This window comes from Anser brachyrhynchus (genome assembly GCF_964034855.1).
Source record: "Anser brachyrhynchus genome assembly, chromosome: 2".
Lineage (NCBI taxonomy): Eukaryota > Metazoa > Chordata > Aves > Anseriformes > Anatidae > Anser > Anser brachyrhynchus.
The window spans coordinates 53,766,698-53,792,022 of record NC_137695.1 but is presented as its reverse complement, the minus strand read 5'-3'; the positions used below and the strand labels follow the sequence as shown (position 1 = coordinate 53,792,022).

General features: G+C 40.7%; 1 protein-coding gene across 21 annotated transcripts in view; it reads right to left on the bottom strand.

Annotated features, from left to right (window-relative positions):
* Window positions 1-25,325, bottom strand: part of LOC308188779 (uncharacterized protein) — a 293,230-nt gene that overhangs the window by 140,460 nt on the left and 127,445 nt on the right. For 20 of the 21 annotated variants that reach the window (XR_013945738.1, XR_013945739.1, XR_013945740.1 and 17 more), the window contains one exon: window positions 15,386-15,501. The exons of the other annotated variant lie outside the window; for it this stretch is intronic. The gene's annotated coding sequence lies outside the window, so the exon portion shown is untranslated. The remainder of the gene's footprint in view (window positions 1-15,385; window positions 15,502-25,325) is intronic. 21 annotated transcript variants of the gene reach the window in all.

Below are 25,325 nucleotides of genomic sequence, written 5' to 3'. Positions count from 1 at the left end.
ACAGAAGATTCAAGATCACTTGTGATATTTCCTTCTCTCCTGAGTACGACATCCATCTGCTCCCTTTCAACCCCTTTCTTCTAATCTCAGCAGCTTAAATCTCTCACTCAGTGCTCTATCATAACCAGTCTGACAACATTCTCCCCTTGAGTGTCCCAAAAATACCACTGCCTTATATCAGGTCATAAAATGTACAACTGCTGAATTAATCTTCCCTTCTCTGCTCAATCAGAAAACACCTAACTGAACCCTGCAAATAATCTCCTAATATGGCACCACAAATAAAGTTCTTTTTACAACCCCTTCTTAACTTTTCTCCAAGTTTTATGTACTTTGACCCTTCCCAAATTGACATAGCAATCTTCAAGAATGCACAATACCAAGCAGTGTGACAACACAGAACTACAGATAGCTGATAGTTGTAGATAACTGACACAATCAAGTGTAAATCATACAGCCTAGAGGTAGGCAGACAACAGGTGTTGAAGGATTTGTGAAAAATGCTTCCTGTCATACCTTCCGTTTTCAAGAGAGCAGTTATAAAGGCTGGTTACCTATTTCTACACAATTCAGGAACACTAAGACAAGCTTTTCTTCTGCCACATTCAGATTTTTGTCCTGTTAGACATCATGAGGGTTTGTTTTTGGGGGGGCTGGTTTGTCTGTGGGGGTGGTATTTTTTACACTGAGGCCACATCTAAATTATGCTTGATCCCTGAACAAGCAGCACGATTACACAGTAGCCCTCTTGCTGTTTGGCATTTATTTACGTGGTTGATGTGTGTCCTTTTCCTGTGTGTCTAAACATTACTTGCAATTTTTCATTTAGCCTGAATGCTGGCAAGTCTAATTTTCACACTTTCCTGATAACTTCTTACACTTCTTTGGGACAAAAAAATACAGACTGTTTGGGTACTTGCAAAAACTCCAAATTTTTGCACTGTTCAAGTCCCTGGACTCTCCAGTGCAGCCCACATGCCTTGCCTGCAGTTTGACAGACTCTAGTTCGCTATCTTTCAAAGACAACTTTTAATTAAGGACATCCTTTTAATCTTCCCTTCATTCTAATTTAATCAACTCCTGATCATTTGGTCTGAAGCTATTTCTCATGACTAGCTCTTCTATGACCTCATCATTAGTTGCTAAAACCAAACCAGATATTCTATTCAGGATGTCCTTTCTTGTTGGAGTGTTTTTGTGTTCTTTTCTTTTTTTTTAATGATCTTTCATGTTGTTCACACATACAGCCTACTACCTTCTATTTCTGTTCTTCCTGAACACAGCAACTCATTCAGTACTACTTTTCCAGCAAGACTATTGTTTTGCTATGTGTCTGTTGTCCTCTACAATATTTGTTTTCACAGGTATTCTGGATTCCTCCATCCTATTAACCTGGTATTTAAGCCAAACCCTTTCCTTTTTTCTAACTGACCACAACTGCCTTGTTGGGCTAGGCACAAACCTTTTATTAACTGTCCTGTTGATCTGATTAACATCCCTATCACTTCTATCACTTTCTTTTTTCCTTGCTGTTTTTCCATTAATCCTTTATTGTATCTTCTGCCTTTTCTATTTCCTGCACACTCAGGAGAGGGCATGAATATTGTATGAGCATCTTCAGATCTTTTCCTATCATTTCTTAACATATTTAGCTGCTGTAACAGACTCAGTATCAAAGACTACTAACCCACTACTAACCCACAGAGTGATGTAGACCATCCCTTAAGAAATAGTCTCTTTTCTTGAATGGATCCCAGTACAAACATAGCCCAAGCTTTTCTTCCACCTGTTATGGGAGGAACCTACATGCCTTTTTTAGGAACAGGATGAATTCTGATCTCCAGACTCCAAACTTCCTGCAGAAATCATGGCAAATATGGAACTGGGAAGAGATCTTCATATCCTGATGTTTTTTTTTCCTGTTTGGTTGTTTATTTATTTATTTATTTTTCCAAAGAAAGAGCAAAACCACAGAAAACACAGATATGCTGCTTAGAAATCAAAGAATCCTAAAAACGTAGCAAGCAAGTGAAGGAGGTGGGTGCTAGGGGCTTATGAAGAGCTGAGTCAGCCTCCAAAAACTGTATGAACTACAGGTAGAACAGAGGTAGACTATTCAGTCATTTTAAAGTAAAGTTGATTTTTGTTTAAGGCAATAAAAAGTAAAGGGAATTCTAGCAGAAAAAGGGTAAATTTAATGGTGATGTTTGGAGTATCTTTTGTAGGAGCAATCTAAAGCGACATTAACAGGACAAAGAGCACATATCAAAGCCTGAAAAAAGTAACTTGGCAGACAGAGAGGCATAAAGTGATGAAAGACTGAGCAAGAGTTTTAGTGGTGCACACAAACAAGAAATGTCGTTTCTTCAGAAGTCTACAAGAATCTGAAAACATCAGATACCTTTTGTGAGAGAAACTAAAAGAAAAGCCAAACTGAAGGTGGTACGTCACAGACTGGAATTCTGTCCAGTAAGTGTAGAAAAATGGTGAGACCACTATCTGGAAACATCAGAGACTTTTCTCTAACAAGGGATTCAAGTACAAACATATCTGAGCCATCAAAATAGAAAGTTTGACTGTGACCTCATAAAATGAGTGGTAAGTGTAATGAGTGTACCTTACCTAGTGGTAAGGTACAAAGAATAAAGGGAAACTTGCAGAATAGAAGAATATCCTGCAAAAGATACGTATGGTAACAGAAAGAAACCAAAAAAGTGTCTGTCACAAAAGTGCAGGGAGAATATGCCTGTTTTACAAATTAAAATAGTAGGCATGGTAACTGCTGTAGATGACTAACAGATTATCGGTGGCCCTTAATGACTGCATTGAACCTTCAAGTAACGATTTAGATGATTTTTTTTTTCCAGTTAAACCTGCTTTGTATGACATAACATCCCCTGACATCCTATATAACAGACCAACTGACCATTTAAAACCTTCTTGGAGACTCACTTTCTGCCATGCAACAATACAACAGAGCTTACTGACTGGACTATGAAATGTATAGACTTTGCTTTTACTCCTTCATCCCAATACCTGGGCACATTTGTCAAACTGAGTTTCCTGTAGTGAGGAAAATCCTTCACAGCATGTTGAAAGTGGCTAGTACCGAACTGCTAAATATTTCTTATATTTAACCACTGGCAACAGATTGTGTACTAGCAGTTAGTATGATGTTCACCAACAGAATAAAAACAGAGAAGGATTCAGCACTTGCACTCTAAAGAAGCAGAAAGCATTGCAGCAGAGACAACAGCACAGTGCCTAACTCAGCTTGAAAAAGGACTATATAATTTTACTCTTTTTCTAACGTAGGATCGCCCTGTATTTTCAAGTAGAGTAAGACTAAGAGGTCTAAGTAACTTTAAAAAAAAATGCTGTAGATTATTTCAAATTACCTGCTGTCATTCAGTATCTTGGATAATAGAAATCCATAGTCTCTTGGTTTCCAGCACACTTCCTTGCAGATTTTGGAGTATTTGCCTACACTTGCTATGATTTCCTTTTTATTTGCTTGAAGAAAAAATTATTCTCTTACTTTGGCTGTAAAAGATGGCAAGGGGGATTAACACTACCAGAGAATTTGCATATGACCTCTTCTTTTGTGGGGCACTGGGTGTCACACAGGTTCATTAGATTTGTGTTTCCTAAACTTACTTCACTCAAGGAATAAAATTTTAAGATGGGTGAATACTCAGCATAGCTGCTTTAAACAAAACCACTCCAGTTCATAAATAAGAAGTGATTAGAGAAATTGGCTGCAGAAATCAGTCACATTAATCAGCTGGTTACAGCAGATTGATGTGCAGCCACCAGAGCTGTCTAAACAATTTTGCTAACCTTTAACAAAAAATCTGAAGGAATATGCTACAAAACAGTTCTGCTTTAAATGGATAGGACATGCATGCTCCTTTTGGAGGGCCTGTGCAGATGGCCAAATGGTTGGTGGCAGTCCCCTCACATGCTGGGGAAGCCAGCCTGCCCCAGTCTGAGACCTGCACCAGCACCTCCTGGGCTGGCAAGTCTGCATCTGAAGGACCAGGGCAGAAGGTGACCTGCTGAGCTGTCGGTGCAGCTGCACTGACAAGCGGCCAGGTCTGTGCTCTCAGCAACCAGTGCTGAAGACCATACAGCACCAATTCTGCATGCTCTGGGCATGAAATCAGTGCCACCAATAGCTCCGAAAGGGACAGTTCAACACCTGTAGCAGTAATCAAGCTTTAGCACTGCCAGACACTCAGTCTTAAAAATAATGAATTGAGTATAAAACAATCCCCCCCCCCCCTCCCCCAGGACTGACTTAAAAACACTTAGTAGAGTATTATTGCAGAGTATAACCTTTTTGTTATGCTTTCTAATTTTTTGAAATACCATTTGATTCACATTTCCATGTTTTCTTCCAAACCCACTGGAAATAGAAGGTTGACTTAAAAGAAAGTGAGGAGCAAGAGGGAGAGGGCAACCCCACAAGCAATCTTTACCAAGTCATTTTCTTCCAAGAGCTGCAGTTTTCAGAGGAACACCAATACCAAAATACACTCTGATAATATTGTGTCTATGTCAATCCTAACACTTCTCATAATGTCTGTAAGGACTAAAATTAACCCTTTCAGAAGAACACCTTACAAGGATGATCTTTAACCTAGTTTTTCCACACCAAACGCAAACCCATCTTCCCTGTAGCCAAGGAAGATCTCTTATTTTAGACACATGATGCTAGACTTAAGCACTAGAGCTTCTAAAGCAGGATGTACATGTAATCGGATGGCAGGAAATTTGGACAAATTCAAGGAAATGCATTTTGTTTTTCATTGTGTACATACACTTCTTATCATCAATCCTTATTTGGACAGAGCAAAATTCAGCTTGCAGTCAACTCTTACTGAAGTTGGATTCAGATTTCATAGAGTTACAAGCTGGAAGGTGTGTGATAAACTCCACTCTATTACAATAGCATATCTCAGTTAAACTCAGCAGGGACATTTGTTTAAGTGACAAAAGAATTTGGTGACAATTCCTCTCGCTGGGTAAACTGCATTCATTCTGTACAGCCAATGAATAATAAATCAATGCAAATTACACTGCTTTATCACTAACAACCATTTTCTGGTCAGTTATACCACAGACTATAGTCTCTCCCACAGGAGACAAATAACCCCCAGTGACATAAAATAGGAGTTATTTATAGCCTGCAGGGGAACAATTGAGCTCCAACATATAATTTGGACCACTCTTTATATTCACAGTGAATTTGGCCCTTAAAATCCTTGGCTGTACGAAGGCATAAGCTTCTTTCATCATTAATGCATGACCCTGTAAAGTATTCAAACATCAATTAAAATAATTAGCTGTTAGGCAGCTCCCTGTGCCCTACAAGAAGTACCTTACACTTGACAACTGGGTCACTCATACCTTATTTCTACACTTCTAGTCTTCCTGGGTTTTTAACTGAGAATGCAGCTATCTTGCAGCGCAAGCAGCTGACGCGAAAGCTAAGCATTGTGTTGGGACTACAGATGTCTTGAGGGAGGCAGGTTTCTTACCGTCTCTCTCTCTCAAGACATTGTAAAGCCATTCCTGCATTGAAAGGTGTGGGAGCACAGCCACTCAGAGCTGTCAGGCAGCCACACAGATCTGGAAAAGATGCCTCGAGGAGGCACCAAGACTGGTCAGGCTTACAGCACTCCTGGGGCCCAGGAGAACAAAAGAGCAGGATGCTCTGCTGATAGTGGGATTTTTACTTGCTCAGAAATAATACGCCCAGAAAGGCATTTATCTACAACTTATTGTTAAGTATTAAAGGCAAACATCACATTGGTGCAAACCACAGCTAGCTCCGTGTATTCAGATTTACAAGAGCACAGAATAATTCATTATCCTGTCACATCACGCAAATCATCCGGTGTTTGCTCGCCTCCAACAGTTCAGCCCTGACTTGTAAACTCCTTCAGTCTGAGGGCGTGCAGAAAACACGTGGATTGGAGGAGAGGGAGGGGAAAACTGGGCCAAAGGCAAGGGAGAACAATAACCTCCACAACCCCTCCGTGCCCGTCTGCACCACACAGCACCCACACTGCAGATGCCCCAAAATCCCAGCCCCTGCCGGGTACCACACAGTGGCAGGGCAGCCGCCAGGAGAGCCACAGCCTCTTGCACCGCTCCAAAAGAAGGCAGTGGGAGCTGCCACGAGGTCCAATATTACTGGTGCAGAGATCTCGGTGAATAAAGCAATGTGAGCCGTGGGCGTCTGACTGGGGCCGTCTCACTTTGTGACTAAAGAGCTGCTTTTAGGGCCAGCTTGGCTTGCCCTGAAGGCTTCCCAGAGCGTTGTATAATAAAGATGATTGAAACACAGACTGTGTCAACAGACACTTCCTTTGAGAGAGGTAAACAGGAGGACAATGCCTCACTCATCAAAAACAATCAGACATACCTATAGAGCACGCAGAGCCAGCCAAGATCCTCTTGGGTTTTCTCTTTCCGTTTAAAAAGAAAATATTTATTATTTTTTCCTAAAAATTAATACTTAGAGAAGAAAAGTCTGGCAACACTCATGGTGATATCATATCAGCTACTCATTTCAGGTCAAATATAGTGTGAGGGGAAGCTTGATGTGGGTGCCAGACTCTGAATGTAGTGCCACCCTGCTCCTCCTTCCCACACACGGGCTGCAATGTCATGTCCAACAGCGAGACCACATCCAGACCCTCATCTTACACACCAGCCTTCCCATGAGAAAAACAGTTTTATATGTGGGAAAAGGTAGACACACACCAGACCGTATCTGCTATGCAATCAATTCCTCTGGTCCCTGAAAGGGGATGAACGTAGTGTTCTTCCTTGGCCTAACTGCGGTGGTGGAAACAACCCAGTACAGGATAGCAAACAAATACTTGGAGGGAAGAACTTTTCAGCCTTCCAGCTTCTAAAAGCAAACAGAAGACAGTACACTGGCACAGCACTTTAGTAGCCACCAGAATAGCCAAAGCAAATGAACAACCAAGCGACTGAGAAGGAAAAACGGACCCATTCAGAAAACTATTAGTCTTCCAGGTTTCTGTTTTTCTAACCATAAGACAACACCATCTATACAACACCATCCTTTAGAGCCTTCATTAAAACATTTATTTCTTCACCTTACCATCCATGTTATATGCGTTTCCAGCTTTTTCCACTAGCTCAGACCTATGGGAAACAGCACACTGGGGAACGGGCAACAGCAGCAAGGCTGCGGTGAGCCTGGTCAAGCACCTTTCCCTCCCAGTGTGGCAGAGAGCAGGATGTGACTCGTACCTCTTGCAAAACCAGACAGAAAGACAGACCTTTTCTCCTCCTCTACACAGCATTAGTCACATTATCTTTTAAGCTGTTCAGTAATTTTCCTTGTACCAAGAGTCGCAGGTAATTTCTTAACAACCCTTATGGAAGACGGAGGTTGGGCTGCCGCAGTGGGTTATGCAAGCACCCATGTTTGTGCTGTTTGGCTTCTCCGTGACTCTGTTCCGCACCTCTCCACCACCACGAGGAAGTCTTAACATGACTGAAATTTACAGCAGGGATATCAAACCAATGCTAACTACAAATTTTAATTAGACTATTTGCCTCTGGTGCAATGCAGTAATAAAGAGAAAATGGGTGCCTCTGGTTTCTTCTCAAGATCTCTGCACACAGGCAGGTACAGGCAGACCTCAGCTTGCTCTGCCTGTGCTCTGAGATGGCTCCCACTTGAAAGTTGTGTGTTGCTTTGTATCTGTGGCACAGCGAGCTGTGCATGGACAAATAGGCCCTTCCACTTAACACACCTAAACTCGCCTAGGTGACTGCAAACAGAAATGAGAATTAGCTTGCCTATATGACTGCAAACAGAAATGAGAATTGTGCCACTGCAACAAGAGGGAAAAAAAAAAAAGCATTTTTTTTCTTTACATCCACCGCTTGTTCACACTAGTCCTAAGAAAAACAAATTTGCCAGTATTGCCCTCGTCTTCTCATAGGGTATGCTTTTAGAGTTTTTCTGGCTTGCTGTTCCTTATATTTAGGTCATTTGCAAGTATTAAGCTATAATCTGCACAGAGATGATAGCAAGTATAACAGGAGAGTAATATTCAGAGAGGCTAAACCACAGTGGGTAGTGGATTATAATAAAGAACTGGCAAAGCCTGGCTGACCCTTTTATCAGTATGAGCCAGCCCTCGCTAACACCTCTAAATTAGAGTTTACCACATTTGTTTTACTCTGTCTGGGTATTTTTTAAAAAAGAAGCACAGTGAAATAATGAAAAGTGAACAGGGACATAGAAAGGGTGCAAAACCAACAAAAGTGTCTATTCTTTTTATTCAGAGGCTTACCAAATGACTAACCAGTCAACATTCAAGCCACTAACACAATATAATAAAATGAAAGGCATTTTTTGAAGATGATGGAAATTTTAGTGTTGAGTATTTTATACTTTTGTTCTCTCAAAAATCTTTTTATCCACCCCTGGCCAGGTGCTGTTATCAAAGAAAAGTAGAAAAAGCTGGGCACGGCAGGGCTCTTGAGAACAGACCTCAGCATAAGCTAAGCAACTCCTCTGAAGCACCCAGAGCCACACAGAGGCACCAATCTGCAGGCAGGGTAACAGACATCTCTCTTTGCTGCTGTTTCAATAGCTGGGCAGCAGCCAGGTGATTTCCTGCTCTAGCCCTGGGGCAAGTAGCTTTCCCTGCCCTCCCACAGCCTTCCTGCCCTTCCAGGAGGGCTGCTCTTCCCAGCAGGGGAGCTACCTAGCAGGACCCACCAATTCCAACCTCCAGCAGGACCCACCAAGCCTCTCCTCATGGTTTAGAGAGCAGACTGCTCCCAGAGGCAGCCCTGGCTGACGGCTGCCCCAGACCTCCAACAAGACCATTCGGGTAAGCCGCAGAACTCTGCCTTGATGTTTAAGTAATACAGACCACTCATCCTGAGGAACACTAAGGAGTTGCCTCTGCTCTCTCTTCACTTTCCTGCTTTCAATACCAGATTTAGCAAATAGCAGCCTGTAACAAATGTCATCAACTCACCCTTCAGTGCTTTCACTACTGGTACTGAAGAAAGATGCTAGAGACTAATAGATAAATATTAGGGAGGAAGAACGTGTTATGCCAGTAAATTCATCAGTTAATATGAATTAATTCAGGAAAGCCCCAGAAGAAAAAAGTCTCCTTAGTTTATGGCAAAGCAAAGAGAATATAAACTCTACATATCTTTGCCTCTTTTTCCCTTGCCAGCAAGATGGGGAGAGAGCATGTCAAACAACAACATCGCAACTCTGCACGTTGTCAGGCTGCTATTCAAAAACCAAGATAGAATATGAATGTAACCCAATTTAAAGTGGATCTGGGAGAGGCTTGATGTTGAAGTCCATATGCCAGCTTTGTAATTATTAAGAACCGGGACCAGTCCTTGCTTCTGAGCACTAGCCTAGATTAGCAAGTCACCTGAAAGTTTACAGTAGGAAAACCATATGGGCATATTCCTGTAGCTACATGTGTACAGTAATTATGGCATAGGTAAGCAATAACACATGCCTAAGGCATCAAACTTGGTGAGGCACGAGGCTTACGTGCATATCTACATTTATGATTTCAGACTTCAAAGCACCATGCTGCTCAAACAGAATTGGTAGCCTATTTCCTCATAAAAAACCACACATGGATCTATCGCTGTAAAACACATAGGTGCTTATATAACTTGAGATTTAAAGTGTGGGTACCAGGACTCTGAAAGTGTAGGGAGGATCCTACTTATTATATGTTCCTTTTCTGGTTTAAAGTGAGCTCACTTCCAAGTAGCAGACAAAAGTTAAAGTATCAAGTAAATTATAAAACTCCCAGAGTTTCACCCCAATGCCCAATGTCTGGTAACTTGGCAGGCCCCCCTCTAAGCTCATGCTCCCCTTGAAAAAGCAAGGTCCACTCTAATACAGCATTCACTCAAGTGCTTCCAGACCTCTATTCAATCATGAAAACCCATCACAAACACATGATCAATGTCTGTGGGCATGGCAATTTATGATAAAAATCAATAATAAATGTTTCCCGTTTACATGACTTTTTCAAAATAGGACCACATTTTACAAAAATACATTTTTCTGCAGATTGGTTTTGAATAGCATCGACTTCAAAGCAAATGTTTCTGTGAGGGGCTGTTATAACATTTGAGTTCTTACATGATCTTCAAGGCTGTAGTGTGACCTGGGAGACAGCCATAATGAGACACAGACAGTGAATAAAGCACTGATTTAATTATGTTGTTTGATATATTATGACCTCATCCGCTGGTGTTTATACTAACGTAATGCTTGAAATGCTTTATCGACATATGGGAAGGCACGGTCTCCGGCCTGGAGAGCTTACAGTCCTAAAGACAGAAACCAGATGAAGGGTGTTCTCTTCCTGTAGCTTATTGTAGGTTTTGAAGCTTCGCTCATTTCCCTTAGGTATTAAATATGCATTGAATGCTGGAGAGTGGGTTGCTGTGGGAATGCTCTAAGCTTGCTGGACAAAATATGTATTGCATGGTTACTTTCAACCTCAGGAGAGGATTGTCAGTAACAGAAGTCTATGTTTCTATGTGCAAACAACAACAGGACGAGGCAAACACTGTGTGGGGTGCAGGGAAGCTATAGCTGTTTACAATACCTCCACCAAATTCTTCCAGTTCTGGAGACAAAACATGCCACAGCATGGGCTTTGAACCACTCTTATCTTCTGCTACAGAAAGAAGAGTGAGGTACAGAGTCAGTATAACCTGCTAGTTCCTCTATTAAAGACTTCCACTGAGGCAACCGTGATGGACATCTTCCCCCTTAAAACTAACAGCTGAGGCTCAGAGTTTGGTTAAATATGCATATATATATATATATATAATTTTGCACACCTGATTAAGATTTCCTGAAAAATATAGGGTAAAGTAACTCTATACGGTGTTAACACCATAAAAAGCTATATGAGGAAATGAATAGTTCTGTGTTCAGTGCACCATCTGCCAAGCACACAGTAAATAAGGCCATACAATAAATGGTGAGAAACAAAACATCAACAACCAACCCACTCATTAAGCATTAGCCATGCTGTGTGCTGAACGATATAGAGACCTTCTGGGGAAAAAATAGTACACAATCCTCTAATTAAAGACAATCAAAATTAATATTTACCAAGAGAGTGAACGAGTAGTTTTAATTGTACAATTTTCCAGCCTCCTATTTCTTGGCTTTGCAACCTTGAATTTCAGTCTGATTCAGTAACCTAAAGGCCTAACTGAAGGCATTATTTATCTTATTTTAATTTTGTACAGGAAACCCATAAAACACGTGAAGTTGACACACTTTTACCCTTATTAGGCATGTACACATGTACCAGACCGTTGCTTTAAATGACGCCTATTGTAGCAAGCAGACACAAAAGAAGAGATACCCGTCATTTTTTTACTTTAATTTCTCTTAATTTTGGAATAGAAACAGGGCATCCTTCCTCTAAAAGTGAGTTTTCTCAGCTACACTACATTTTAAAAGTTCTATTAAGAAAAAAAAAAAGGAAAAAAAAGTCCTGCTATTAATAATAATAATAATAATAATAGAGTATAAACTAAATACATTATTAGTGGAGAAAAGGTATAAACAGACACATATATACACATGTATTTGAAAGTTTTTAAAATCTTATACAGAAGTTAACCCATGAGAAGACGTTTGCACAGCAGAGCTGAAAAATAGATGAGAAAGACTAACAGTAACATGTTTTCATATTCCTTTCAAACTCTGGTACAAATTCAGCTAATATCACTTTGTATGATCTCATGCTGGGACACGAGCCAGAAGTTTCACTTGAAATCTTTTCAGTTATCAGATCTGGAAAGCTTTTCAATCACTTAAGTTTTAGAAGCATCAAAAAAAAAAAAAAAAGGAAGAAAGAAAAAAGAAAGAAAAAAAAAGAAAAGAAAAGAAGGAAAGAGAAGAGATAAAAGGCCAGAAGCTTGAAACATTTATCACTTCATCATACTATTCCATTTGATGGTAGGTCAGCATCTTTGCAGATACAACAGAATGCCAGCTTCACCTACATTTTGAGAGGTTTAAAAAAAAAGAAATAATAATGAATGTACAGGGTTAGAAATAGGCACAGAACAAGGCCAGGCAATCCACATGGAGTACAAGCTCTTTAGCTAGCATGTCTGGGAATGGTAACACTCCCAGGCATACAGGGAGATTTCCAATATTTGCTTCCAGCAGTGGAAGGCAGCAGACATATGTCCCCCACGTATGTGGGGCTTTGGTGTCAGCCCCATGAGTGCCAGCATCACTGTATGGTGGGGATGGCAATGGGGCAGCACAGGCAGGAGATATGCAACAATTCCTGGCAGGTCAGGATAGCTACAGCTCAGCAGGCTCTGCCCTCCACTGCGCCTATAATTGCATCACTGTATCAGCACCTACCTAATAGCACTGATGGGTGTCTGGGAAAACAGGACAAGGTCACAAAGCCCTCAGACCAACCCAGAAAAAAGTTGGAAGTGGAAGAAGATGGAATGCCCAGGAAAACATAATGCCCTGCCTGTAAGCAAACATTGACACCATATTTAGCAGCTGCTAAAATAAAAGTCTTTCTAGTTCCATATAATACCACATAGGGACTGCATGAGGACAAATGGGGATAAAACGTTCTCTTCTGGCACATATTTGGGTTACCAACTCCAGTTTCCCACTGATAAAACTAATATACCACACACACTTCAGAAGCACAGCTGTAGCCAAGGAAAAGCAGGCACGTAGTAAAACTGAATACAACCACAAGCACAGAGTGCTTTCTATTTTGCCAGGCTTATCGCTGTTTTGAAGGCCTTTGCCAACTTGAGATATTAGGGCAGCCTCAGACCTGCTCTGGCTTCAGACAGAAGCCACATCTCTCCAGGTGAATGCTCACCTGTCTATGACAGGACAAATGCTACTCATGCAAAACCCAGATCTGTAAAACATTTACGACCATTTTAATCTTACCCACAGTGGTGAATATGCAGGCCAGCATAAAACTGGACTTGCTTATGACGAACTTCAAAACAAATTTTAAGAACATTACTTTTTCTTAGCAAGACAGCATAAAAAAGATTGGAAAAACAGCACATTTTTAGAAAACACAAGACAGCCAGGTGTGGGTTTGTAGGCTCATGGTTACTGAGTTTTCTGACCCTAGGCACGCCCTCTCACTGAAACATACAAAGTACAGAAAGTACTATCAAAATGTTTCTGCTGCTTTCCCACACTTGCATTAAAGCATTCTTTGTATATGCAAACAAATCGAGGGAGCTTTTTCATTTCCTTGCTGAGACAAGTTGAAGTTTCTCCCCTCCAATAGGAATTGCCATTCACATTATAACGGCAAATAAAAATGAGAAACCTAGAAATTCAATCTTACCACTGTGTGTCTTTCCTGATGTAGATCCTTGCTTTCCCATTACCTTCCAATTCTCCCCTTCAAAAAATTTTTTTCTCATTATTGCCTGCACATTTCTCACCCCTTTGTTCTTTCCTCCAATTCAGAAATGTTTTATTTCTGGCTCCCAACTTTGTCTTCACCTTTTCTCTCACACCAGCTGCAAGGGAGACTCCTTCAAACTTACTCTCAAATACAGCCCACCAAGAAACATCTATGGAGGGGAAAAACGTGTCTGGCGAACATGGTTCAACAGAAATATTCCCATCCTCTTCACTGTACTGCATCCTTTCATCCTGCTCTCTGTGAAGCCTCACGAGTTTCTACTCCCATTTGTTTCCTTCCTCCACCCACTGAGCTCCAGACACTTTGACACACACCACTGACGCCCACATTGCTCTGCTGCCTACCCTTCTCCCACTCTGTGTGCTAAGACACTCCCGCACCTTGCTGCAACCTGTTTTGCCTCACCATACACTTCCCCTTCCTCTACAGTGTACACTTTCACCTATTGCAGATTTTGCTTCAGGCAAAGCCTAAGACTTCCTCCCTCGCACCTTCTAGGCTGTAGTGTCATTGTTAGAGCCATTCTTCCTACACCATTTGCTCTGGGCTGCAGGGCTGTAGGTGGCATGGCAACATCTCAGTGCTGGCCCTCTGAAGTGGACTAGAAGTAGAGGGGGATTTCCTGCCCCCATGCACGTAAGGGAAAGACTCATTTAGGAAGCCATCCCAAGCTCCCCTGTGTGATGCAGCTCCCATTTTCATTGCTGCTTAAATAAGCAAAATGAACCTAATCTGTTAGACGGTTTAAATTAATACCAAAATACTTCTGCTACTCCGCCTGCATAAAAGCTCATTTTCACTAGTTCATAACTATTTATTGTTGTGTCACAGGTTGGTGCAAGAGCTGTATGTGCAGTGATAACTGCAATCAGAAGCTCACCCTCTTATGCACTGCTGGTAACTGGTAGCTACACAGGATCACATCCATACTCCTGACCCACCTGTACAGACCCACAAGTGAGAATCCCCTGCAAAAAGCTAAGGCTCCACCACTTTGTTATGTTTTTACAACAGGAATTGGATCTACTTCCTTTGAACAGACTGTATTAAGAAGCATAGATCTTATTTAGTGGTCAGGACCTGAAGGTGTTATATGTTAAGTGCTCCCAAAGTAAAGATTTAATTTCCACAAAAAGATTACATGCCCTTTTCTAATGATGGTCCCAGGCATCTACAGTCAGATCCAAAGAGCGAGCCTGAAGTGATCTCCCATCTACCCCGCCTTACTGGGTTTGGCTCCTAATTTCTCCCTTTCCCTCTGTGGGCAGGGAAGGAGCAAGGAAGGGATGCAGGAAAAATCCAAGCCAGGGCTGCAGCCCTTGGAAGCAACTCCCACATCTTGTCCACTCTGAGAGACTTCCCAAGCAGTCCAGATGCAGTATGGATGGATTTTGGGCCAATATTGACCCATCTGTCTCACGTTATTTGTTATAACAAGTGACATGCAGGGGTCTAACACAGCTCCAGCTCACGCTCTTCTCCAGCTGCAGCCTTAACTCAGAACTGCTAAGGGAAAGGCTACAATCATTTTAGCAGCTCAGGCATCTTTGACTTTGGGTGAAAAGCTACCAAATACAAATACAAAAAACAACAACAACAACAAAAAAAGTTCTGTATCAGAGAGAGTTTTGGAACGCTGGGGGAGGAGTGATTTGAAGCAACCTCACACCGTCCTTTCTGGAAACCCTCTGATTACTAAACTCTGAAAACTCTGAAAGCACTTGTTTATAATTAAGGGGTGTGTCTGCAGTATCTGAAGTCTGTTTTGTTCTTATATACATTTATCTGAATTGTATATTCCTGTTTTGACTAAAGACCTTCTGAATTAAGGACCAAGTTAATTACAAATTATCCCATAGTTCACTCACCTATCCTTCCTGACTCAGGAAGGGAAGGAGTTCAGAGTCCTCCACGTAAATACTTCAATCCCATTCATACTTCTACTCCAGAACTGTAAATCTTCACCCTGCTCTGTGGCTCAAGCCTGAAATAAAGAAAAGGTAAACAGGACGGGAGCACTTAGTAACTTTAGGTAATGCCTTGGAAAAAAAAAATAAAACTATTACGATATGTACTTTAAAACAATTAGTTCATATTATATTATTTCTTGCAGGCACTCAAGTCAAAGACAATGCTCTAATACAAGGTCAAATGACTATAAGATGAAAAAAATGGAAAAAAAAAGCTTTTATAAAACTGCATAGCCAGTATTTCAAGTTTTTTTCATGTTCAGTTACAACAAATCCTACAGTCTCCTCAATTACTGGAGCAAGTCCATACTTACTGTCAGGATGCTTCCTTACAAAAGAAAGAAGGAAAAAAAATAAAAAATAAATTTTAAAAAAACTTTCTTGAGCAGAAACCCAACCTGGAATGTGCTCTTAAAAGAACGCCTTGATACATAAAGCTTACTGAACTTTCATGCTACAAAAGGAAGCCAAATTGTGTCAACAGAACACAAATCCACCCCCAGAAGTCGGTTTTCTTGTTTCTTGCAGCCTCTGTAGTCTCCGGCTTTCAGTAGATTTTATTTAATTTACTGAATCAGCTCAGTGATGGTTCTGGAATGCTTGCAGAGCCCCTTGCATACACCATTTGCCACCACACAGGGCACACACAGTAACACCTGCCCATCTTAAAAACACAGTCTGCTGTGGCAGGTTTAGCAGCCAAATGGTATGCCTAAGACTTCAGCCTTACTAAGAAAGCGGTAATAAAAGATCCATCACTAAGATTAAGTACAGAAAACTCTATATTTGCACTTTGCTCATGCAAGTACATTCTCATGAAAATATGTTATCATAATATGTATTTCTTATTCCTAAGGTTATACATGATTTGTATGTAGCATTACTAGAAATACCCATTTTCTCATTCATACTGTACACATTTCCATGTACACATGTGTGTGGCATCCGCTCCTCTAACTTTGGAGAAAGCCAACTTTAGCAGGCATTCCAGTCTGAAATCACAAAGTTTTAAAGTACACATCTGTAACACTTGGAGCTATACAGCATGAATTAGAGACACTGGGCCCTGGCAGGTCAGAGGCATCCACGGATTCAACGCCACAAATAGCATTACAAACTCTTCCAACACTGAGAAAGCCAAATAAAAGGTCACTTCTGCAAAAAAAAATGCTGAAAATCCTGAGGAGGATTAAAACACCAAATTAGGTGTTTGAGAGTGAAAAGAAAGGAAATCACAAGTCTTCTTTAAAAAAAAAAAAAAAAAGAATGGGGGGGGAGGGAATCCCATGCTACACATGTGCATGCACACACACACACTGCTTCAAGGGTTACAGCTGAGGTCACTGGCTTGACAACCTAGCAGTTTGTGGTTTATGCAAATAACTGGTTTAGGAACTTGCAATCAGTTTTTATATAATCATGATGTATATAAACTGTAATGTTCTCCTGACATGCTGGAGACGTGTCCAGAGTAACTGCGCAGGGCTTGGACTGCTTTGCCTTCAGAGACTTCTGTTGGTTCAGTTTACACCTGAAGCAGATACAGTATCTGTGAACATAAATCTCTTCCTATTATACATTTATCTGATTATGTGACTGAACATAAAATGCTGCATTCAATTACCTGCTGAGGAATGTGCTGCACATTAAACTATTAATGGAGAAAAGATTACTGAATATTATAATCTGAAAGCCTAACCTTCAAAATGTAAAGCAGCACCTTTTCCAGCTTAAGCAACTAAAAGTGCAAAAAAAGGGAAAGATATACACATACGCTTTTGGGGGATGAGGGGCGGGGGGAGTGGGGGGTGGAAATCACAAGAGTTTGGACACCTCTGGCAGCCATGGAAAAAAAATGAAACCTAAATTTGATTAATCAAACTTGCCATCATAAAAATGTTACTTGCATCCTTGGCTTTAATGCCTGGATCTGTTTCTGTGGACTAAGAGGAAGTCCTCTAACTCCTCAAGCTCAAATAGGAGGGGTCATTATTAGAAGACTAACATGTGAATGAAGTATGGTCTGTAAATGTTCATGACAACTTCTTCCCCATGCACTTTGTGATGGCTGCCAAGAACATTTCAAAGCCCAGCTGTCACCAATATCTATGATAGCTTCTTCAAACATGCAGAAACACACACCTTAAAATCTGTCAGCAGCTGGTGTGAACAAGAAAAGCCAGAAGTCTCAGCTAGTGCTGGAAAAATCACTTGAAACTTATGCTTTATTGCTTTAGAGTTAAAAATAAAAATGGATGGGCACCAGAATAGAGTTGGGTTGTTTAGAGGGCAAACCTTGACATTCATACTCAAGCTTGAACCCACTGAAACCAAAGGGAATCTGGATTTTTTTGAATTGGACCTAAATTATGATAGCAAACTACAAGCCACAGTATTTGTCTCATTTTTTTGTGCAAGCAAACCTGCACATACAAATCAACCATAGTACATTTTCTTATATACTTTCACAAGACAGGGAGAACAGAGGAGTTCATGAAAATACATTAGATAATTGCAATACATCTTTCATTCACTTAACTTGGGTCTGAAAGCCTGCCTGGTTTCAGGTATCTAATTCTGAATGATCTGATTTAAGGTTTAAATTAATCTCTGCAAATAGGAGAAGAAAATTTTGTTATTTTTAACACATTCAAAACAATACCATCTTTATTTAAGATTCAAGATGGCTAGATAGACTATTTCACTTCATTTTTATACGACCATGTGCTTATATTTCATGAAGCAGCTGACTAACTGAATAATTAAACCAAGATACATGGCTGAGATACTGAAGAGTAAATCCCCTCCTCTGCATAAGCTCTACTATCCAGGCAACCAACTGTAACTATCTGTTAATACTTTTATCTAAAAGAAAAAAAAATAGAATAGTCAGAGAAGCCCAACCTGTCTCTTCAAAAGCCTTCCAAAATCATCAGAAACACATTTGTCAAATATTTATAAGGAAAAAAAAAAAAAAAAAGATGAAGCAGGATCGTTCTATGATTTAGAAGAACATGAGAGAAGAGGAGATAAAACAATCAATTAAAACACAATAGAATAAATCAGACCACTCAACCCACAAAAACACAGACATTTCTTCTTCCATAGGATCTTCCCGCAAAACATTCAGCAAGGACAGTGTGTGTGTACACAAACACAGGGGTGTGAGCCAGTCCTGCCAAAATGGACCTGGCTACAGATCACACAGTTGGACAGACAGGATGGTGAAATTCACCTTCTCCCCTTCTTTTAATGCCAATTGCTTTGTAAAACAGCAATCTCGAAGAGACTCCCATGTGCGTGCTCACACACCCACACACAAATACAAAAGAGTAGGGGGGTATGCAGAGCACCATCTAAACTCCATCACCACTGTGACATAAGGGAAGGTAAAAATCAAGTGGATATGAGGCTTTCATAAAATGAAAATATATTTCTAGAAACCAGTCTTGATGTTCTTCCCTCCTCCAAAAAGTGTTACGTCCACTCGCACAACCAAAAGGTCTCATAAAAGACAACTTTCACAGCAATCCTTACTGCTACCAATTTTTGACTGTCATTTTAGCAGGTACAGTGATATCACTTTGTCAAGATCACACTGATGTGACCCAGAGTTTAGCACGGTTGTTCCCAAGGATACTATCAAAGAAGTGGCAAATTGAGCCACATTGATTCCAAATGTTTGGAAAAGAAGGGAAAGGGAAAGGAAAAGGGAAAGGGAAAAAAGGGAGGGGGAAAAAAGGGAGGGGGAAGGGGAAGGGGAAGCGGAAGGGAAAAAAGGAAAAGGGGGATGGGAAAGGAAAAGGGGAAAAAAGGAAAAGGAAGGACCAGTTCCAGGAACCAACTGCTTCTTACTTTACTTCGTGCATTTCCAAAGGATGCTCAGATAATGAAGGATGACAGTGATAATGACAGACAACAAACAGAATACTTCAAGACCTTCAAAGAAGCAACTCATATTTGCTTATATCCATTCGAAATCCTATACAATTCAGCTAAAATTTGTGTTTTGTGGGGCTTTTTGTTTGCATGTTTGTTTGGTTGCTTTTTTTTTTGGGAGGGGGGGAGGACATAGTGTTAAGGTTAGAATTAGGGTTAGAAGAGAACGGGAGAGAGATCTGGGGACAAGACCATATATAATATGAGCTATGGACATCTCCTCAGGAGAGAAGATGATTAAGTCTCCTCTCACCATCAAGACATACAATATGGGGGAGGCAAACCATACAAATCCAGGTCACATCAATCCAAAGCCCATATGCACTGTGACAGTCATCCCAAGGCCCTATTTTATGCTGTGATCCCTGCCATCCCCCCACTGGAACAGAAGAGAAGGAAGAACAGCAACAGTTTGAATCCCCTGCCACAGAGAAAAAGTAGCACCAAGATTACTCTGTTGTATCATATCTTATAGTAGCAAACAGAAGGAGATGTCCTATTAATTATGTTCTTAGCTCAGAGCTCAGCATCAACTTAGGGTGCCAGGGGAAAGAGAAAGCCTAAGGGCCTTTGAAGAGTGGGGCCAGACAGGGGCTGCCCCCAGCAATGTGCCCAGGGATGCAAGAACCTCCTCGTCTGGGCCATTGCGGGAGGACCTTGTCTCCCAGGCTCTGCATGAAGTTCGTGTTTGAGATAGGGTTAGGGCTGAGAGAAGTATCTAACATAGGGGTCCATGTATAGTGGGGCTGCCCCTGCCACAGCCTGTGAGATGGGAACACAGCACTTTTTTTGCCACTGCACTCACTTCTTGCTTGAAGGTGATGAAAGCTCTAACTTTTCGCTCAGAGCTGCCACTGTAGGTTGCAAATACCTTCATGCAGCCACCCTCAACTACAATACAGCTGCAGGAGCTTTTTAGCACAGCATCCCAAAACCTTACCCACCCATTCCACCCTTCCCTGTGACACTCCCACCCCCCACCAAAAATTTCTTTCAAAAGGGAAAAAATATTCCAACAAATCGTAGCTTTCAGAAATGCATTCCTACATACATGTTGTCCCCAAACCTCACCCAAAACACACAGAATACAGATGCCAGAGGAGCTGAGGCAGGTACCCAGAGGCTGTGCTTGCAGATCCCTGTGATCCTGCAGATCCCCCCCCCCCCAAGCAGAGGGCTCTGGATTTATTCTACTCCACTGCTTCAGAAAGAGTTTTGCCCTTCCTGGACTTCCCCACAGTATTGTTTAACGTTGAAAGAGAAGTATGCATGCCCAGTAGGTTGAAGAAATGATTTCTTAACAGTTCATTTTTTTTAAGTTGGCCTATTATGCAGATATAAGTAAGCGCATAACTTGGGTTATCTGCCACTTAATTGCTGGTCACAGCCCTGAATTGCAGATCCGACCTCTTAAGACATGAAAACTTTGCATTAATTAGCTTTGCACTGGAATCAAGTCAAAATGGAAAAGGTGACCTACTTTTCTTTCTGCACATTTTCTTCTTAATATGGAATTATTTTTTTTTGATACAGCCACAATACACATGAAAACAAACACAAACTTTTTCTCAAAATTAATTGTAAAGCTAGTCATTAACTGTAAAGCAAGCCTTGCACATGAAATTTCATTTAAATTATAGACAGAACTGGGGGAAAAAAAAAAAAAGAAAAAAAAAAGATTTAAACATATCTTCACATGAAAGTTTACCAAGTAGAGGTCACTAAGAGGTCACTCAGTCCTTCAGAACAGAAGTCGGGGAGTAGAACTTGGAAGTTTGCTCCTTTCAAATTAAAACTAGCATCTCTATGTCTGGGGAAGGAGGAGGACTGCAGAGCATCCACAATTTGCCAGCAAAACTTGTTGTGTGTTGTTTGTTTGTTTTTATATAAGACATTCTAGGTACAATCTGTGTAATAACTAATAATAAAAAAAGCACAAGAAAAAAGAAATAGCAAAGATAAAGTAATATCACAAAACATCCAAGAATGCCCACGCTCTTAAATACTTCCACAGATCACTAAAATTAAAAGTGGCTTCAAGACTGACACTGCTTCAATTCTCCTTTATTGTATACAAATTGTAGCTGAATCTTGACTCAGAGTATAGACTAATAGAACATCTTACTCCAAAATGCCCACAGATGCCTTGTTTATAACATCCATCATTTAAACTCTTTTACATTTAATTAACACTCAAAAAAAGAAAGGAAAAAAAATGAAAATAATCTATTATACATTTGCAGTTTTCATTCTTAAAAATATTAATTGTGTGCAACAAGAAAAGTAATGACCATAGGAACAAAACAATGGCACATTAGCTTTCAGGTTTGCAGACACTGTTGCTTTCAAGTAGAGAGATTTCAAAAAAGGAAATAGCTTTCAGTGTTTCCACCACTTCCTTTTAGCTACATACCTTTCTTATAAGTGTAATTAATTCCAGCAATAAATGAATCCATATATTTAAGGTAAGAAAAAATCTAAAGTTATATTTTTATATGCAGTCCTCCAACAAGATAGAATTAGCAGTCACTCAGAATTCAGCTAAAATGATGAACTTAATTGTAATCATTTGGGGAAGAGAAGACAAAATTTGACTTAACTTCAGCTACCACTCTTAAAATACAAGGTATGAGTCATTAAAACATTGCAATCTTAGGAAAACAACATCAGCTTCAGAAGAGCAAACCATTTTTGGATATAAGCTTTCACCATAATCAACCTATTATCATATAGAACAGAAGTTGACAAAATGCAAGTAGGAATATATTCCACATTTTGACACTTTTAAGGAAGTTGCCCTGCAATACTCAAACTTTTTTCCAATATTTATTTGATAGATTATTTGTGTATATTTGATATAAAATATTCAGTAATATTCCAGGCTACTCAGACTCCAAATTTGTGCACTGTAGAATTAAAAACTAAATTTATTTTTTTCATCAAAAAGGAAACAATTAAATTCACCACAGTGCCTCTTGCATTACTTAATATATCAAATTCTACTTAATCTATGTCTTCCTGAACCTCTTCTTCTGCTTTAAGTTACATAACTAGAGTAGAAGTTGCCAAAGAGAGAAGACTTCAGCCTTTAACTGCAGAGAGTCTTGTAACTTCTGAGACTGGACCAGGCACTTTAGTATTGCAAAAATGGCCACCAGTTGGATATTTCTTACTACTCAGCAGAGAAATAGTTAAAATAACATACCAAATATTAAATACCAAGCATTTCTTTCTCAGAATCCAACACTACACAGATGAAAGGGGCAGTCCACACTCCTCTGACTCACAGCAAAAGAAATCAAGACTTGCATTCAGATCATGCTTGGAAATTTTCTCTGGTATTATTTTAATAATATATTTCTGCTTAACTTCTTTCCCAACTCCGACTGTTATTTTCTGACAAGAATCTCATTCATCCAAAAAAAAAAAATCCTAATCAGCTGAACAAAAATGTTTCACAAAAACATAACAGATCCAAGTAGCTGGCAAGGAAACACAGACCACAGTGCTCTGGTTTCCACTGGCTTCCCTGGCAAGCAGCAGAGGGACCCAGCCTTCCTCCCTGGAAAGACTGGTTGAACTCTTGGGTCTGTAGCAAGGAGCTCCACAAAACAGGCTGGAGCATAGTCCAAGGAGAACAGAACCAAGGAGAGATTTAGAGACAGACACCACTAGTCTGCAAGATGCTATGTGCTGCAGACATGAGACGGGCCTAGCAGTTTGTTTCAGCAAAGGTGGCATGTGCAGCAGCAAAGTGGCAGGCATCACCATTTGTGGTTCACGCACAAATGGAGAGGTAGGGAAACAGTGCATTCACAACTCTGCAGGGCGCAGGTTAGAGGTAAGTATCAAAGTTGACTTGATTTTTTGAGCTACAAGACTGCTAACAGCCATGTCAACCCTGTACTTCCTCTGTGCTAGGGTACAGTCTGTCCCACTTTTGGGACCCAAGACACTCTTTCTACCTTGCCCTACATGAAAGCACCAACTTACTCTCAGATGGCTTAGGAACCTCTGAAATGAAAACGTCCCGGCAAGACATGCCCTAAATTTCTCCATAAACCTTTCCTTGTGAACACTCCTGCACCACTAGATATCTAATTGTTTGAGAGAGCTTCAAGACCCCACTCCCTGGTCCCAATACTGCCAGTCCAGAACAGACACTAGCCTCAATGAAAGGAAACTTACACAAACAAAATAGATGAGCACCCAACCATGGCACTTGGACCCATCACCACTTCAGAGCATCAGGACAGGCAAAGATCCACAAGAGACGTCCTCAGAGGTAAGTGAAAGTGAAGCTTAATATATACTCCAGCAGGAAATGCCATTCAAACCACCAAAAGAGGAAACACCTATTTCTGATTTATTTATCTATCCATTTATTTTGCTTATTGATTGGATGTTTAGGTAGCAAAAGGAGGAGAGAAATACAAGGATGGGGCAATAAAGGTTTTTAATGCGCTCTGTGTTAGCTCCTCCAGGGTTCCTATTTCAAAGAAAAGCATGCCAACCATCACAGCATTTTTCTAAGATCACCAATATATCTGAAGGAGTTGTTTTTGAAATAGTTTTATTAAAACAAGCTTAAAAGCATGTGTGCATTCAGAATCAATACTGGTTCTTAATATTAAAATGTTACTTCCCTTCCCCCCTTCCCAATCATCCATTAAAGACAATTAACTCCCATTTTCCTTCCAATGCTTTATGCTTTATTGGCAAAGACCAGACTGAAAAGCCTATCAGAAAACAGAGAATGGAGGAAGGAAGGATGAAACACAGCAGGAGAACTGTGCCCAAGGCTGATGAGTAGAACACATTTTAGCTTACAGTCAACTCACAGCGGGACTTCTGTAATGTCTTTTATCACCTATGAAGCCATTTCCTCATTACTCATTATCATTACAAATACTAAAACAAGGAAAGATGCTTCTGTACAAAATGGAAAACCATTAATATAGGGTCACAAATCAGCAAAAGTAAGATGAATTTTAGAAAAGAAACAGATTCTTGTTTCTGTTTGCTAATGATTCCCTCAGGAATCTCAGACCCTGGAGACAAGAGAGGAAGTCTGTAGAAAGCAGGACTTTCCTTTGGTCAAAGAGGATCGGGTCAGAGATCATCTAAGCAAACTTGACATCTACACGTCCATGGGCCCTGATGTAATGCACCCACAGGTGCTGAGGGAGCTGGTTGATGTTATTGCTAGGCCACTCTCCATCATCTTTGAAAGGTCGTGGAGAACAAGGGAGGTGCCTGAGGACTGGAAGAAATCCAGTGTCACACCAGTCTTCAAAAATGGCAAGAAGGAGGACCCAGGCAACTACAGGCCAGTCAGCCTCACATCGATCCCTGGAAAGATGATGGAACAGCTCATCCTAGAGGTTATCTCCAAGCATGTGGAGGTTAAAAAGGTGATCAGCAATAGTCAGCATGGATTCAACAAGAAGAAATCATGTTTAACTGTACTGGTTTCAGTTAGGACAGAGTTAATTTTCCTCCTAGTAGCTGGTAGGGTGCTATGTTTTGGATTAGGATGAGAAGAGCGCTGATAACATGCTGATGTTTTAATTGTTGCAGAGCAGTGTTTACACCAGGCCAAGGACTTTTCAGCTTCTTGCTCTGTCCTGCCAGCGGGCAGGCTAGGGGTGTAGCAGAAGCTGGGAGGGGACAGACCCAGGACAGCTGACACAAACTGGCCAAAGGGGTATTCCATACCATCTGGCGTCATGCTAAACAATATATAGGGGTGGCTAGCCAGGGTGGGGGGCCGGCTGCTCGAGGATAGGCTGGGCACCGGTCAGCAGGTGGTGAGCAATTGCAATTGTGCATCACTTGTTTTGTACACATTATTATTAGTAGTACTATTATTATTATTATTATTATCCCATCTTAATAA